The sequence below is a fragment of the Petaurus breviceps genome, unplaced genomic scaffold (genome assembly GCF_028583685.1).
Source record: "Petaurus breviceps papuanus isolate PSGF00001 unplaced genomic scaffold, PetGlider_PUasm1.0 65, whole genome shotgun sequence".
Classification (NCBI taxonomy): domain Eukaryota; kingdom Metazoa; phylum Chordata; class Mammalia; order Diprotodontia; family Petauridae; genus Petaurus; species Petaurus breviceps.
Window position 1 is genome coordinate 1,494,198 of NW_027186436.1, and position 18,143 is coordinate 1,512,340.

General features: G+C 36.9%; 1 protein-coding gene and 1 pseudogene across 3 annotated transcripts in view; one reads left to right on the forward strand and one right to left on the reverse strand.

The window, feature by feature from the left end:
- The window catches only part of WDR25 (WD repeat domain 25), a 287,214-nt gene that overhangs the window by 31,740 nt on the left and 237,331 nt on the right, over positions 1–18,143 (forward strand). The gene's annotated exons all lie outside the window — the stretch shown is intronic.
- On the reverse strand, positions 11,911–15,437 carry LOC138173812 (interferon-stimulated 20 kDa exonuclease-like 2 pseudogene; annotated as a pseudogene).

Sequence of the window (18,143 nt, forward strand, 5' to 3'; positions counted from 1 at the left end):
TAGCTACTCTCTTTTTCTGGACTTTCCTCTTGTGCTTCTTCTCTGATCCTCATTATTTTTTCATGGTATCTGGTGTGTTCTGGTTGGTGATATTGGCAGCCTCAGTTCCTAATTTGGTATTTTGTGCAAAGGCCAAGGTCTTCTTCCTCCCACATTCTTGAATGGGTTTATCAGGTTCTGTTTGAACCCAAACTCAGTTTCCTGGGTTTTTGCTTCTGGCTTCTACCTTCCGTAGTATATTTGTACTCAAAGTAATGGCAGGTTTTTGGTCCCTCAGGATCATCTGGGGTCATAGTGCCCTGATTTTCAGGGCCCTCTGGAGCCTCTTAGGTCAGATTACCATGGACTTTGGCCTCCTAGCATCAGCCTAGTGACATCATCAAATTGCTCTGGACTCTAGGCTCTTTGTTTTTTTTTCTCAGTTCTCTGCATCTTTCAGACCCTGTTGGAGATTTTCCAACTGAACACTCTTGGCTCCCTGACTTGAAACAGACCCCTATGGACTTCATTGTGTTCCTTTAGAGTCTCTGATTAATCAGAGTATTCATCGACATATGACTTTTTTTAACCTATGTTTATTCTGATTTCCCTAGCAGAGAGGTCTTGAAATTTCATTTCTGGCTATCTTTTTATGCAGTCTTGGCCTAGGTGAAGAGTCTTATTTTTTCTCTCTTTGAGTATCTTGATCATGATTTCATTTCATGCTCTTTTTAGACCTTTTTTGGATTATGTGTGTGAGCACTGGGCTCCTCTATGAACTTTTACATCACCATTTTCACTGGAAATCAGGGAACAGTTGCTGATGACTTCTCCATAGCCTTTTTATTTTTCAGAAATAATGCCATTGAGATATTTCCATTCTTTTGGCATCTTCACCTTTCTTGACATTTGAATGCCTTGAAAACTTCTTTTTTTAACCACCATCATAGATTTCTTCTTTGTGTATTTATCTCTGGCTGTTCTTCCCTGTTACATTTTCCCAAGTGCTATTCCTGCTTCCTCATATAGCACATCAGATAATGAGGTGTTAGAGGGCAAACGTGTTTGCATTATTATGAGTGAAAAAATGAATTACTTTAGAAGTGCTTACAAATCTTTTGTACTTTGTGTCTGTTATCTACCTGGTTTCATCAGTAAATGCTTTGGGCTTGCTGTGGGCTAATTTGGTCTCATGCCAAGTTTTCTACAAGCTTGTTTTCACCTTCATTGCTTTTTATCGTTTTGTGAGATGATATTGTGTCATTTTATGCATTAAAACAGCAGGTTTAGATGATGAAGGAGATCAGAAACCATGCCATATGAAGATTGATGAAGGAACTGGAGATATCTACCTTGATTATTCAAGGATTTTCTTTTTTTACATGTATTTAGTATCATTTATTAAATTTAATATTGGGCATGTAAAACCTCTTCCTGTCTTAAGGTATTTCAGTATCTTAAAAATCTGATTTATTCCATGTAGAGACTACTTTCACTTCTGTGGATCCCCCTCCTTTTCCATTCCCCAGCTTTCCCCTTTCCCCTCCTCTTTGCACCTTAGCAGATGTCTCTATGAGTTGCTGTTCTGATTGAAAATTATCACCTGATGGCCAAACTTCTGGTGATGAACCTGTCTGCATTTAGATAGACTGGTCTCTGTATGGCATATGCACAGTTTATAACTGGTCCTTACTTGAAGCCTATCAGCTTTTACTACTTTGCTAAAGCCTTTGAACCCAGGTTCACCCCCATGCTATGATGAGCCATCAGCAGAGGTTGTTAGTGGAGGTTTTCGCCCTTTTTTGATATCATAAAACAGCAAATTAATGAATAAGACATCTGTACAAGGATAAAAGGTGACACCCGGTGGCCATAATTAAGTGGATGATTTGAGTAAAGGGGCATTTTTTTGTCTTAATTATCTGAGTTATTGTCACTAGGTCATCTCTTGGGTAATTAGAATTTTATTACTACTGGTTTTCAGCCAGATTTCTGAATCTGATAATGATAATTTTCATCATTAACATAATATCTCAGTTTTTAATACAGATTTTTATAGTTTAGAAAGCTTTCTCCACAACTACCATATAAGGTAGGTGTTTTATTATTATCTCTCTTTTACAGATGTGGAAACTGAGATTTTAGGTTTAACTAACATGCTTGCTGTCATCTAGTTTATTTCTGGGCCTAGACTTGTGCTTAATCTTCTGACTCCATTATCATTAAAAACACCATAGGTTATGGTAAACACTCTAAAAAGATCCATGAGACACAGTTCCCCTGCACTCTTGCGATTTACAATCACAAGCAGGCAGATGAGGCAGTGTGGTAAAGGGAAGAAAAGAAATTAGATGTGGTTTCCAAAGAGATATGTTAAAATCTTCCTTCTGTCACCAGCACTGGCAAATTACTCTGCACTTCACTTCATCTATCAAATTTGGTGTGTAGTTCCCGTGGCACAAAGCATCCTACAAACCCTTCCAGTGCTATTTAAATGTGAGGCATTATTATTATGCTTATTATGGTAGGTAGAACCACATGGACAAAGGGTTAGTAGACAGAAAATTACAGGGCATGTTCTGGTAGGGCTACAGTGTCCTTGAACTGTGTTTCCTGAATTGGTATTCTCACTTTTTTGCTGATAACTAGACACATGGTAACTCTTCTATGAAGAAATGTTTTGCCTGGATGTAATGAATGCTTATAATCCCTGTTACTAGGGGAGACTGAGGTAGATGGATTGATTGAACTTGGGAGTTCTGAGCTGGAGTAGGTTAAAGCTGATTAGGTGTATGCGTTAAGTCCAGCTCACCTATGGTGAGCTCCCTGGAGTGGGTGATCACTAGGCTGCCCAAGGAGAGACCTGGGTCAGAAACAGCACGTTAAAGCTTCAGTTCTGTTCAGCAGTGTAGTAACTAATGTACTTCCAGCCAGGGCGAGATAGGGAGACTGTTTCCAAAAAACCCCTCACAAAAAACAAAGGAGAATAATAACTCAAAGAAATATTTAATTATTGAGGAAGTAGTAGATTGGAGACCAGATCAGTAGTTATACTATAATAAGGAATAGAAGTGGTTGACTGGAGTTGTGCCTGGAATGTTTTAGGAGAAGAAACCTGTGGAAGAATACTTTGAGTAATTGGAGCATATATTTTTATATGTTACCCTTTAATTGTTGGGGTTAGCTTTAAAAAAAAAGCTACATGTGCCTAACTTGTATTTGAGCTCTGATCACCTGAGCAAGGTTACTGGAAAGAGTGCTGGACTTGGCATCAGAGGAGACATGGTTCAAATCCTAGTTTTGATCCTTATTAGCTGTATGGTCCTGAGCAAGTCAGTTCTCTAGGAATAATACTTTCCTTTTAAAGAGTGGTTGTGAGGTTTTAAAATGCCATGTAAATCTTAATGCCTTAGAGAAATTGGGGTTTTAATACTGCTACTTTAAGAAGTTGTATGATTTAATTAGTAAATATGGTTCAGTATGCCATTCTTTCAAGTTATTTCTTAAACTTTAAAAATTTTCCATAGATTTATTACACATTAATCTTTTATATACATTTAATGTAATGTTTGATATATCTAGTTAATCCATTGATCTCTCCTTTTTGTCTATTAGCAGTTAATTTTTTTTAGAAAAATTAATTTTTTTAGTTTTCAGCATTTACTTGTGTAAATTTTAAATTTTTTCTGCCTCCCTCCCCCCTCTCCCCAAGATGACATATAATCTGATATAGGCTCTACAAATACATTCTTATTAAACATATTTTCACATTAGTCATGTTGTATAGAAGAATTAGAACGAATGGGAGGAACCATGAGAAAGAAAAAAACAAAACAAAACAAAAAAGAGAAGCAAATGGTATGCTTTGATCTGCATTAAGACTCTGTATTTTTTTTTTTCTTTTTGATCTTTTTTGGAGGAGGGAAGGCAGGGAAATTGGGGTTAAGTAACTTTCCCAACGTCACACAGCTAGTAAGTATTAAGTGTCTTAGGCCAGATTTGAGCTCAGGTCCTCCTGACTCCAGGGCTGGTGCTGTTCCAAGACTCTATATTTCTTTCTCTGGATGTGGATGGAATTTTCTATCATGAATCTTTAGTCTATCAAAGTCAGTCATCGAACAATGTGGCTGTTACTGTGTACAATGTTCTGGTTTTTCTCACTTCACTCAGCATCAGTTCATATAAGTCTTTACAGGTTTTTCTGAAGTCCACCTGCTCATCATTGCTTTTAGCATAGTAGTATTTCATTACATTCATATACTACAACTTGTTCAGCTATTTCCGAATTGATGGGCATCCCCTTAATTTCTAGTTCTTGGCCACCACCAAAAGAGCTGCTATAAATATTTTTGTACATGTGGGAGCAGTTAATTTTTTTTACATTTTTATTTAAAGTTTTGAGTTCCAAATTCTATCCCTCCCTTTCTCCCCTCCCCACTCCTTGAGATGTTAAGTGGTCAGATATAGGTTATATGTGTGTAGTTATATAAAACATTTACATATTAGTCATTTTGTACAAGAAGACTAATAAAAGAAAAGAAATGAAAGTGAAAAATAGCATGCTTCAGTCTGTATTCAAACAATATCAGTTCTTTCTCTGGATGGAAATGGTGTGCTTCATCATTAGCCGTTTGGGCTTGCTTTGGATCACTGTATTACTGAGAAGAGGGAAGTTATTTACAGTTCTTTGTTGAACAATATTGCTGTTATTGTGTACAACATTCTCCTGGTTCTCTTCACTTCACTATGTATAAGTTCATTAAGTCTTTCCATTTTTTTCTGAAATTATCTTGCTGGTCATTTCTTATAGCACAATAGTATTCCATTACATTCATGTACCACAACTTGTTTAGCCATTCCCCAATGGCTAAACAATTCCCTATCCATTCAGTTTTCAATTGTTATCCACCACAAAAAGAACTGCTTTAAATATTTTTGTACAGATAGATCTTTTTTCCTTTTTTTGGATTCCTTTGGGATATAGACTTAGCAGTGATATTGCTGGATTAAAGTTTCAAATTGCCCTCCAGAATGATTGGATCAGTTCACAACTTCACCAACTGTGCATTAATGTCCAGTTTCCCCACTTCCCTTCCAACATTCAATATTTCCCTTTTTTTTTATTATATTAGCCAGTCTGATAGGTGTGAGGTGGTACCTCAGAGTTGTTTTGATTTGTATTTCTCTAATCAATAGTGATATAGAGCATTTCTTCCCTATGATTAGAGATAGCTTTACTTCATTTGAAAACTGCCTGTTCATATCCTTTGACCATTTATCAACTGGAGAATGACTTGTATTCTTCTAAATTTGACTCACTTCTCTATATATTTGAGAAGTGGCCTTTATCAGAAATACATGTTGCAAAAATTTTCTCCCAGTTTTATGCTTTCCCTATGATTTTGGTTGCATTGGTTTTGTTTGTGCAAAAATCTTTTTAATTTTATATAATCAAAATTATCTATTTTGCATTTTATAATACTCTCTATATCTTCTTTGCTCCTAAATTCTTCCCTTATCCATAAATCTGAAAGATAAACCATTCCACATTCTCTTAATTTGCTTATGGTATCACCCTTTAGGTGTAAATCACATACCCATTTTGACCTTATCTTGGTATATGGTGTGAGATGTTGGTCTATACCTAGTTTTTGTCATACTGTTTTCCAGTTTTCCCAGCAGTTTTTGTCAAATAATAAGTTTTTGTTCCAAAAGTTTGAATCTTTGGGTTTATCATATACTAGATTACTATGGTCATTCACTGACCCACCATTCTATGTTTTAGCCAGTACCAGATTATTTCAATGACTACCACTTTATAATACAATTTGAGATTTGGTACAGCTAGACCACCTTCTTTTACATTCTTTTTTTTTTCATTGATTCCCTTGATATCCTTGAGTTTTTGTTCTTCCAGATGAATTTTCTTTTATTATTTTTTATAGCTCTCTAAAATATTTTTTGATAGTTTGGTATGGCAGTGAATAAATTCATTAATGTAGGTAGAATTGTCATTTTTACTATATTGACTTGACCTGCTCATGAGCAATTAATTTTTCCAGTTGTTTTAGTCTGACTTTATTTGTGTAAAAAGTGTGAAAATAGGTGTGTTCATATAGTTCCTGGGGTTGTCTTGGCAGGTAGACTCCCAAATATTTTATGTTGTCTATAGTTACTTTAAATGGAATTTCTCTATATTTTGCTGCAGGACTTTGTTGGTAATATATAGAAATGCTCATGATTTATGTGGTTTTATTTTGTATCCTGCAACTTTTCTAAAATTGTTAATAATTTCAAGTAGTTTTTTAGCTGATTCTCTAGGATTTCTAAATATAATAGCCTATCATCTTCAAAGAGTAATAGTTTTGTTTTCTCATTCTCTATACTAATTCCTTTAATTTCTTTTCCCCCTTCTTATTGCTACAGCTAACATTTCTAGTACAATATTGAAGAATAGAGATGATAATGGGCATCCTTGCTTCACTTCTGATTGTATTGGGAAGGCTTCTAGCTTATCTCCATTACAGATGGATAGTTGCTGATGGTTTTAGATAAATATTACTTATTATTTTAAGGTCAGCTCCATTTATTCCAGTGCTTTCTAGTGTTTTTAATAGGAATGGGTACAGTATTTTGTCAAACACTTTTTCTGCATCTATCGAGATAATCATATGATTTGTTAGATTTGTTATTGATGTGGTCAATTATGCTAATAGTTTTCCTAATATTGAACAAGCCCTGAATTCCTGGTATAAATCCCACCTGGTCATAGGATATGACCCTTGTGATATATTGTAGTAATCTCTTTGCTAGCATTTTATTTAAAATTTTTGCCTCAATATTCTTTAGGGAAATTGGTCTATAATTTTCTTTCTCTGTTTTGGCTCTTCCTGGTTTAGGTGACAGCACTGTGTTTGTGCTGGTATTTGGTAGGACTTCTACCTGCTTTGCCTATTTTTTAAACAGTTTATATAGTATTGGGATTAATTGTTCTTTAAATGTTTGGTAGAATTCGCTTGTGAATCAATCCGTCTGGTCCTGGGGATTTTTTATTAGGAAATTCATTGATGGCTTGTTCAACTTCTCTTTCTAATATTGGGTTATTCAAGTATTTTATTTCTGCTTCTGTTAATCTAGGTAATTTATATTTTTGTGGATATTCATCCATTTTATTTAGTTGTCAAATTTATTGTCATATAATTGGGCAAAATAGCTCCTAACAATTGTCTTAATTTCCTCTTCATTGGTGGTGAATTCACTCCTTTCATTTCTGATACTAGTAATTTGGTTTTCTTCTTTCCTTTATTAATCTCTCCTTTGATTTTCAGGATTTCCAATTTGATATTTAATTGGAGGGGGGTTTAGTTTGTTCTTTTTCTAATTTTTTTTTTAGCTGCATGCCCAATTAATTAATCTTTTCCCCTATTTTATTGATGTAAGCAATTAGAAATGTAAAATTTCCCCTAAATACCTCTTTGGCTACATCTCATAAATTTTGGTATGTTGTCTTATTGTGATTTTTTTTTTCCTTTTTGGAGGTCAATTGGGGTTAAGTGACTTGCCCAAGGTCACACGGCTAGTTTTTGTGTTGTGTCTGATTCTGGATTTGAACTCGGGTCCTTCTGACTCCAGGGCTGGTGCTGTACTCACTGCGCCACCTAGCTGCCCCTTGTGATTTTCTTTATTGAAATTATTGATTGTTTTTATGATTTGTTCTTTGACCCACTTATTTTTTAGAATTAGATTATTTAGTTGCCAATTAAATTTCATTCCCTCTTTCCACTGTCCATTATTGAATGTAATTTTTATTGCATTATGATCTGAAAAGGATGCATTTACTATTTCTGCTTTTCTGCATTTGGTTGTGAGGTTTTTATGTCCTAATATATGGTCAGTTTTTGTGTAGGTGTCATATACTGCTGAGGGAAAGGTATATTCCTCTCTATTCCCATTCAGTTTTCTCTGGAGATCTATCATATCTAACTTTTCTAGAATTTTATTTATCTCCTTGTTTATTTTATTTTATTTTTTGGCTAGATTTATCTAGTTCTGAGAGGGAAAGTTGAGGTTCCCCCACTAGTAGTTTTATTATCTAGTTCCTCCTGTACCTCATTCAACTTCACCATCAGAAATTTAGATGCTATACCATTTGGTGAATTTCTGATTAGTTATTCATATGACTTTATTATATATGGTATCTTTCAGCAAGGTATAGTTTCCTTCCCTGTCTTTTTAAATTTGAACTGTTTTCGCTTTTAATTTATCTTTGATCATGACTGCTACCCCTGCTTTCTTTACTTCAGCTGAAGCATAATAAATTCTGTTCTAGCCCTTTACCTTCACTCTGTGTGCATCTTTCTGCTTCAAACGTGTAAACAACATGCTGTAGGATTTTGGTTTGAATCCATTCAGCTATCCACCTGCTGTTTTGTGGGTTGAGTTCATCCTAGTCACATTTATAGTTATGATGACTAGTTGTGTTTTTCCCTCCAGGCTGTTTCCCTTTGTTCACCTCCTCTCTCTTACATCTCACCTTTTCCCTCCTCACAAGTGTTTTTCTTTTGATCATCACCTTCCCCAGTCTGCCTTCCTTTTTATCAGTTCCTCTTTCCCCTTCTATTATTCCTATCTTATTATTTTTTTTAAACTTTCTTATAGGATAAGATAGATTTCTGTAACCAGCTGAGTGCATATGTTCCTTCTTTGAGCCAATTTTGATGAGTAAAATTTAAGCTTGGTATCCCTTCCTGCCCCCCCCCCCCAATCTTCCCCTTTATTATAATAGCTCTTTCATATGGGATAATTTGTTTCATTCAATCTCCCCCTCCTTCCAGTGCAATTTTCTTTCTCACCCCTTTATTTTTTTTGTCATCACATCAAAGTCATTTTATAGCCATTCCCTCTTCTCCTAATTGCTCTTATAGTAAGAAAGTTAAGAGTTCTAAATATTATCTTGCCATATAGAAATAGAAAGAGTTTAACAGTTTAACCTTCTTATATTTTCTTTTTCTTGTTTTTTTTCTTAACTTTTTATGTTTCCCTTGAGTCTTGTATTTGGAGGTCAAGTTTTTTATTCAGCTGTGGTCTTTTAATTAGGAATGCTTGAAAGTCCTCTATTTCATTAAACATCCTTTTCCTCCCCTGAAAGATTTTGCTGGGTAAGTGATTTCTTGGCTGTAATTCTAACGTCTTTGCCTTCCAGTATATCACATTCCAACTTCTCTGGTTTTTTAATGTGGAAGCTGCCAAATCATGTGTAATCCTGACTGTAGCTCCACAGTATTTGAATTGTATCTTTTCAGCTGCTTGTAGTACTTTCTTCTTGATCTTTGAGTTCTAGAATTTGACTGTGATGTTCCAGAGAGTTTTCATATTGGGATCAGAGCAGTTTTCTTTTATAATTTCTAGAAATCTGTTATCCAGGCTTTTTTTTTTTTATCATGGCTTTCAGGTAGTCTAATAATTTTTATAATGTCTCTCCTGGATCTATTTTCTAGGTCAGTTGTTTTTCCAATGAGAAATTTCACATTTTCTTCTATTTTTTTACTTTTTTTATTTTTTTTGATCATATCTTCATGTCTCATAGAGTCATTAGTTTCCACTTGCTCAATTCTAATTTTTAAGGAATTATTTTCTTCAGTGAGCTTTTGTACTTCTTTTTCTATTTGGCCAATTCTATTTTTTAGGTATTTATTTTCCTTAGTAAATTTTTGTATATCTTTTCCTGTGCTATTGACTATTTTTTCATGATTCTCTTGAGTTCTTTTCTAATTTTTCTTCTACTTCTCTAATTTGCTTTTTAAAATCCTTTTTAAGTGCTTCCAAGAATTCTTTCTGGTCCTGAGACCAAATTATATTTTTCTTTGAGGTTTCACATGTAGCAATTTTGCCACTATTGTCCTCTTCTAAGTTTTTGCCTTCATTCTCCCTGTCACCACAGTTAACTTTCTGTAGTCAGGTTTTGTTTTGTTTTTTTGCTTATTTTCCTGCCGTGTGTGTGTGTGTGTGTGTGTGTGTGTGTGTGTGTGTGTGAGACTTGGTGTTTTTATGTGAGAGTTAGACTCTGATCCCGCACTGATCCAAGCTTTTTGTGCTGGGGCTCAGGGTCTTACTGCTGGCTTTCACTGGGCTTTAGGGCTTAACTACTTGCTTTCATTGGAGAGTTGCTTTCTCTTCTGACTTTTACTGGGGGTAGAGTCTCCTTGTTGGTCTCCCCTGCTTGTAGTTTAGCTGTTGACTTGCCCCAGGGCTGGGACCTTTCTGTTGGATTGCTATTGAGTCTTCCTGGTGGCAGGCCTGGGAAGAGTAATCTTGTTGCTGGTCTGCCCCAGGGGTAGGGTTCTTTTGCTGGGTTGCTATGAAAACAGGGTCTCTCTCTCTCTCTCTCTTGCTCTCTCTCTCTCTCTCTCTCTCTCTCTCTCTCTCTCTCTCTCTCTCTCTCTCTCTCTCTCTCGCTCTCTCTCTCGCTCTCTCTCTCGCTCTCTCTCTCGCTCTGGCTCTAGGGGCAAGTCTTGCTTTTGGCCAGCCTCAGGGCAGGGCTTCATTGCCGTGTTTCCCTGATAATAAGACACTGTCTTATTATTTTTTTGGACAGAAAAACACCAGAGGGCTTATTTTCAGGGGAGGGCTTATTTTAATGAACATTGACAGCAACTTTAATAAACAGGTAAATGTGAACAAAAAAATGTACCTTTATTCAATAAGCAAATCACTGGGGAAGAACAGGATGACGCGCTCACTGCTGCAGCTCTGATTGGATGCAGCTCGGAGCGCAGCATGCGTTTCACGGGGTGGGGGGACGGTGCATACAGAGGGTACCGTAATGTAGCGTGTAGCGCAGGGGATCACCTTCACTACAGTAGCAATCTCAATAGGGCTTGTTTTCGGGGGAGGGCTTATTTTAGAGGAATCTTACACAGTAAGGGGAGGACTTATTTTCAGGATAGGTCTTATTATTGGGGAAACACGGTACTAGTGAACCTTGGGGTCCTGGCAGAATTATCTTCTTGTATCTCTTCTTGGGAGCCATGCTTATTTTTTGTAATTTTGCAACAGTCACTTTTAATTATTTAAATTCATGGTGATTCTTTCAATTTACATTCTTGTAGTCATTTTAGTTTTTGCTCTCTTTCTTTCACTCTGCATCAGATCGTGTAAATCTTTCCATACTTCTGTATATTGATGTTTGTTGTTTCTTACAGTCAGTATGTTATTCTTAAAGAGATGACATTCTCCTCCTTAGCTTTTGATTTTACTGTTTGAAAACAGAAGAGTAAATATAGTGTTATACATGGAAGGATCTACAGGATCGTAAATTTTGAACTGGAAGGGATCTTACAGGTTATTGAGTCCAATGCCCTCATTTTACAATGAGGAAATTGAGCTTAGAGGGGTTAAGTGACTTGCTTTGAGTCATAGAGCCAGTAAGAAGTCCAGCTCTATCTACTCTACCGCCTGGTCAGAAAACATAGCGGTGAAATGATTTGTCTAGACACACAGGCATTGGCAGAGCTGGGGCTAGAACCCTGGACCTCTGACTTCCAGTCCATCTTGCTTTCTATTTTGCATCAGGTATATGCCATATATATATGGCAGGTAAGCTCCTGGAGCAAGGCATGTTGGGACTTTTGGCCAGCTTAGAACACCACTGTAAGAAGGCAAGGATGGCTTTTAATATATAGGGTTTCCCCTTTACCCTGCCCTTTCACTGTGATGGAAAGGGTAAGACTCTTATCATATAGGACATAAGATTTGTGGTGACAGTTTCAGTGGTCTTTGGTTGGAGAAATTAGATCTGGGGTAGACTTTATTTCCCAGCAGCTCCAGCCCAAGCCCAGGGCTATTTGGATTTGTTCCACCTGGGGCAGTTGCCTACCCTCAGTCTAATGCCTTCTCCCTATGATAATTACTAGCCCCACAATGCTCCCTCCCCTATTCCTGAAAGGGAGGAGACCACACCAGCTGTTGCTCCCACTAAACTTCCACTAACTGTTAGAAGTCTGTGGTTGTTGTGGCATCTGCAGCTGAGGAATGCCCACTCTTCCCTACCTGAATGACCTGATGGAGTATCTCCTTGGTGAAATGCTTCAGAGAGATTGACTCATTCTCAGGGAAGCCAGCTTGGGAGTGAAGGAAAGGGATTTGGGAAGTTTTTGAGGTAAAGGATTTGGAGTTAAAGTAGTGGAGGCTTTGAAGTCATTGTGGATGGAGTGATTCACCACAATCTTCCCAATCTTTAAGATCTCTTTCTGGGATACCTTAAAGTAAGTAACATGGTGACATTAATGTTTAGCTCCTTCTTGATACTACTTCACTTGTAGTCCACAGTTTTGTAAGAAGGGTGGGTATATTCATCACAAACACATCACCATTGTCCCTTACAGTGCTACATTAGACCAAAGAACTCTTAAGCTCTTTAGGCCCTGTGCCTACTATCTCATAGTCAAGGGTCACCATCTTGTTTTGGCTCATCTGTGGTCGAGGTGGTAGAGGCCGCTCTGGGATTCTGACAGATTTGCCTTAAATGCCATAGCTGCTGATCTGGTCTTCCTTAAAGGAGTGGGTGTTAGTAGCTAAGACACTGTTATTTTCTTACTGAAGAGCTTTTCAATTCCATTTTCCCCCCCTCCTGATTGGATGTCTTTCCTTTAGGTTCAGGGAGGGGATGGAGTTTCTGTTGACTATTTATACTAAAGTCTCTCCTTTATTTAGAAATTTAGAATGGATCTAGATACCCTGTCTGGGACCGGCATCTGCTTTAAAAGATTTCTCTCTTGTTGCTGTTGTCACTCTATGAAATGCTGGTACTTGCAATTGCTCTTCTTTGGGGAACCATAGCCCCCAAAGCCCAAGTTGAGAATCAGGGTAGACATTATTAAGGAGGGTTGGAGAGAAGAGTGACCAGGAAGGACTTGTTTCATACAATTACTTCTGTAAACAGGGAAGTGTGGGAACTTATTTTTGGCTAAAGGTCAAAGATCCACATCTTGAGGTATACAGAGCCCCCTATACTGGCTGCTCCTATAGAGGCTAGAATAGACTGGAGCTTGAAGTGGATTAAAAATTACTCAGATTGTGCCTGAATCATTCATATTTTTACTAAAAGTGATCATGAGCCTTTTAAAAATTGATGTGCAGTAATATAGCTTGAATGCATGCCTCTTTCTGACCACTGGATGGCACCATTAGATCAAGAATGAAGGGTTTTTGTACTCAAGTTTACATAGAATCTTAGAATTTAGAGCTGGGCAGGATCTTAGAGAACAAAAGTTCTTAACCTGGGGCCCATGCACTTGTAGATAACTGTGTTTTAATGGAATTAGTTTTCTTTGTAATCCTGTGTATTTTATTTTATGTATTCAAACACATGATTCTGAGAAAGGTTTCATCCAAGCACTAAAGGGTTCCATGTTTCAAAAAAAGTTAAAAATTTTATATCTTCATTTGTAGTTTAACCCCTTCATTTATAGAGAGAGAGATTGAGGACTAGGGGGAGGAAGTGATTTTGCTCTAGTTCACATGCCTAGAGTTGGTTCACCATTCTCAGTTTTCGATCACCATTTTCCCCTTGAAAAATACTTTCTCTCATGCTCAGATACCCAAATGAATCTTTGATCTCATTATTTAGTGACCCTGATTGAAACCCAGTTAATGCCTCTCCATCCTTTGCAACTCTCTTGTATGTGTTCTGTAAGTTTGTTTCAGGGGGTTTTATCCAACGTGTTGGATGCCTATTTTTTCCCCCTGGAATCGGGAGGGTACCAGTAGAATTATATACCACCGTGACGAGCCCACTTTCTCTTCCTATCAAATGTTTCCATGATTACAAGTTTTACTCATATTCTTTGAAATTCTTCATTGGCTCTATGTTGCATACTGTTTATACACACCATAAGCTTCTCCTTTGACCTCTGTGTTTTAATTCTTTGGAGATTTTCATATATTCCATATCTTCTCCATAGCAGCACTAATCAAGTGTTGGTATTTAAAAGATAAGCTTTTGCTTTCATGGGAAGCTTGAAGTGATTAAAAGAGCTTTGCAATTTCCTGAAGGCAATTTGTCCTCCTCTTTTCTTCCTGTTCAACTCAGGACCAAATTATTAATGATCTGTATTGTCTGTCCCAATTATATATCCTGACTTACAATCTCTCTGTGCTTTTCATCCAAATTTATATCATAATCTGCACAATAGATATTCTTCATCCACTTCGTCTTTTTTTGTGTTGTTGGTTGGGACAAACTTTTTTGAATGTTTATTGAGTCTCTGCAGAGTTTCAGGGCTTGATACAACCAGCACAATCTCTTCTGCAAACATGAGCCTCTGGAAGGTCTCATCATCCATGGAGAAATAATTTTTTACTTACACTGAGTTTTGGATTTCCTCCATCACAGTGGAGAACACCACAGTGATGAGCATCTATCTTCCTGTTTTGGTCTTTGCATGATTTTTATCATCATAGAGTTGATTGAAGGATTATTTCTGTTGTGTCTTTTAAGACCTTTTGAATGAATTTGGTATATGCATGGGAGATGCCTTTAAGTTTTGCTCTACTGCATCTAATACTTTTTAATCACTGACAGACAGTAAGCATGATGGGATCTTATATTTTTCTATATCTTTTAGTCAATTGAAAGATGGTAAAGATGTAGTTCAATGTTGAATGATTTTCACAAGTCTACTTATTCCTTATAAGATTTCTTATTCTTAATAAAATGTCTTTTATTTGTGTATAGATGATGCACATAAAATTTTTGTGTAGTTGGGGCCATCGGTAGGTGGGTATTTGTAGATATTTTCTTTGTTGCCTTTTTTTTTGTGCATGAAAAATGTATGAGTTTTTTTACCCCATGACTTTGGTATGTTCTCTTCCTTTAGATATCTTGCATGTCAATCCACTATACCTCCTAGTTGCCCTCAGTGCCATTTCTACCTTCTCAATAAATGCAATTGGGATTGTGATGTCAGGGTCCTAGAGTAGTATTTTCTCCCATAAGGGGAGAAAAAAAAATGAATCGTTAGACTGAATAAATTCCAATTTGTTTCCATTACTTTAGTAATGTCTTATTTCTTTGGCCTCAGTTTACATCCCCTGTACAAAATTATCACCCTGTGACTAACCTGGAGATGAGTGTCTGATCACACCTTGGTCTGTTGCTAGTTTGTCCTCAAGGCCTTTCTGGCTTGTGCTTCACTGGTGAGAGCCTTAATGCAGGGTCACTTTCATAACACTATTATTAACATATAATTGCACATGGAGTGTTTTAGATCGACTGAAAAATCTTGAGCCTTCTGTTTGATGGCATTTGTCGTATTCAGTTTTGTATTGTAATTCCCTCGTGTATGTGCCATCTCCCATATGGGGCTAATCTTCTTGATAACAGGGACAGCATCATATTTATTTCTGCATCCCCAATATGACCTTTGTTCCTTGTACTCAGGTGGTGCTTAATTAGCTCACAAAAGTGGTCAAATAAAAAGAAACAAAATGGAATTCTTGCCCTGCAAGGTCAATGTGAAGATAAAAGAACTGCTTTTCACTATATGTTGCACATAGTAGGTCCTTAATAATTACTTCTTTAAATTTAATTTAATTTTCAAAAGCACTAAAAAAGAGATTGTTTCCATATATACAATAGAATACAAAAGGAGGATTATATGTGAAACTGTGAATCTCCATTTCATGCCATTTACTTTTAAAATAACAGAATCCACATGTAACTTTCAAAACTGTTTTACTTGGCCTTGCTTCTAAACTTCCTTCTCTTCTCTTCTGTTCATTAAAAAAAATGTCAGTTGCTCTCTCTCTCTTTTTTGACATCACTATTGCTGACTTCTTTTCACCCTGCCTTCCTCCCCCCAATTAAAAATCAAGGGAGAGAGGGGTGGCTAGGTGGCGCAGTGAATAGATCACTGGCCCTGGATTCAGGAGGACCTGAGTTCTAATTCAGCCTCAGACAACATAAAACTATCTGTGTGACCTTGGGCAAGTCACTTAACCCCAGCTGCCCTCCAAAAAACAAAAGCAAAAACAAAAATCAAGGAAGAGAGAGAGAAAAAAACTTTTAACAAATAAGCCTAGTCATACAGTGGCCATATTAAAAAAACAAAAGTGTCTCTTCTGCAGCTTGAGGGCATCAGTCACCTTTTTGTTGGGAGGTAGACCATGCTTTGACTTAAGTCTTCAGGTTCTATGGTTAATTGTTGCTTGGATCAGAGTTTTCAAGTTCTGCAAAGGCCTTTTTCTTTAAAGTGTATTGTCCTTGTACTGTATATATTGTTCTCTGTATCAGTTATTAATTACTCAGGATTCTCTGAAATCATCTCTTTCATAATTTCTTATCCCATAATGATTCATATTTTGAGAGGGACTTCTAAATGTCTTCTGTGTCTGGTTTCTGACCCCACTGGGGCTTTCTTGTGGGACCCTCTGTTCCATTGCCTTTGAACACAGAGCCCTGAAGTCTGCATATATCCCTGGACTGTCTGGACACACTAGGAAGTTACCATTTTGTTTGCATGTGGCACTGGCTTTACTGAGAAACCTATTTCCTATAGAACATGAAATTCTGGGGTGGAAGAAACCACTCAGTGTAGCTTGTAGTTTCTTATCAGCCTTCTTGATCATTATTTGTCTGATAGGAATTTCAAGTTTTTGCTGGGGTAGGTATGAGAGAACTGGGAACTGGCTCTGTTAAGCTAGCCATCTTGACCTTAAGTCCTAATAATATGTGACTATGCTAACTTTTTCAAGTTCCTTTTCAAATATTAAAAAGAAAATTGCTTGACAGCAGTGTGGTATTATTATAGGAAGAATACTGGTTTTGGGTTCAAGAGACCTGAGTTTGAATCCTGTTTCATTATTCTTCTTAGCTCTGTGACCTTGGGCAGGTTACTTAACTCACGGACTCTCAATTTTCTCACATGTAAAATGGGGATGATAATCCTTATGCTGCCTGCCTCACAGGGTTTTTGTGAAGATAAAGCTTGGTAAAGCTTAAAGTGATATGAAAATGTGAATTATTTTTATTCCCTTCTGAGTTTCAGTTTTCTCACTTGTAAAATAAAGGGACACTTACAGCACAAAATCCTGAGATATGAAATTGAGAGGAAAACTTGGTAATGAGGGGAACAGAGGGGGAGTCTGTACCTTGATAGGGCATAGAAGGGAATTAGGTGAAGTCATGATTTGTGTTAGAAATTGTTCTAAAGATTAAAAAAAACCAGGACAGCATGCTTCTCTCCTTCCTCGTTCCCACGCCTATTATGTTCTTCTAATCTGAATATTTTTCTTGGTGTGTATGTTCATAATTATGTAAACGTGCAAGGGTGGTGAATGTGGGGGAGTTTCAGATGGGCGGAAGACAGCCTGCCTGCAGAGCACAGGATGGGAACTACTGAGATAGAATCAGATCTTTGTGGGCACAAATTTCTTAATGCTCCCTTTGCCCATGTGAAGACTGCAATGAATTTCAGGGGGAAAAATTTTTTTTTCAGTCTATGTGTGTGTGTGTGTTGGACAAGTTTTTAAAATGTTTGCTTTACGTACAAATCTCATGTTGCAGTAGAAATAAGAACTTGACTGTACAACATATAAAATAGAACAATATTCCATGCCTATTATGATAGGAGTTTATAACTTTTGTATCCCTTTTTTGTGAGGAGAATGAGGGCACAGTCCTACCCAGAACTATAGAAGTATACTTTGTTCTTCTTGTAGATGAGTGTTTATATTTTATGATTTCAATTTGAAAAGTTCATGATCCTGGATATCATCATTTGTTGTAGGGACAAGTGAGACCTGTCTGGGCATCACTTACTTTTCCTTTTGTACTTATAGAGGCTATAGATGAAGTCAGGCTAGTATTGGTTAGTCTTTCTTTACATGGCACTGGCCAGATATGTTTGTTTCCTTTTTGAACTCTTGAGATCTTGCTGTAGACTCTTAGTGACCTTAGTGGGGTTTCAAACTAAGATTGGAAACCAGGGTGTCCTATAATAAGAAGAAAAAGTTCACGTCATGATTCATAGACTACTGTGCATCACCAGTTTGCTAACTTCTGTTTTATGGAATAGGCATTAGACTTTTTCTGCTTAGACATAGGTCAATAAATTAGTAGACAAGGCTGTATTAAGCCCCTAAGAAGTGCCACCAGCCATGCCAGG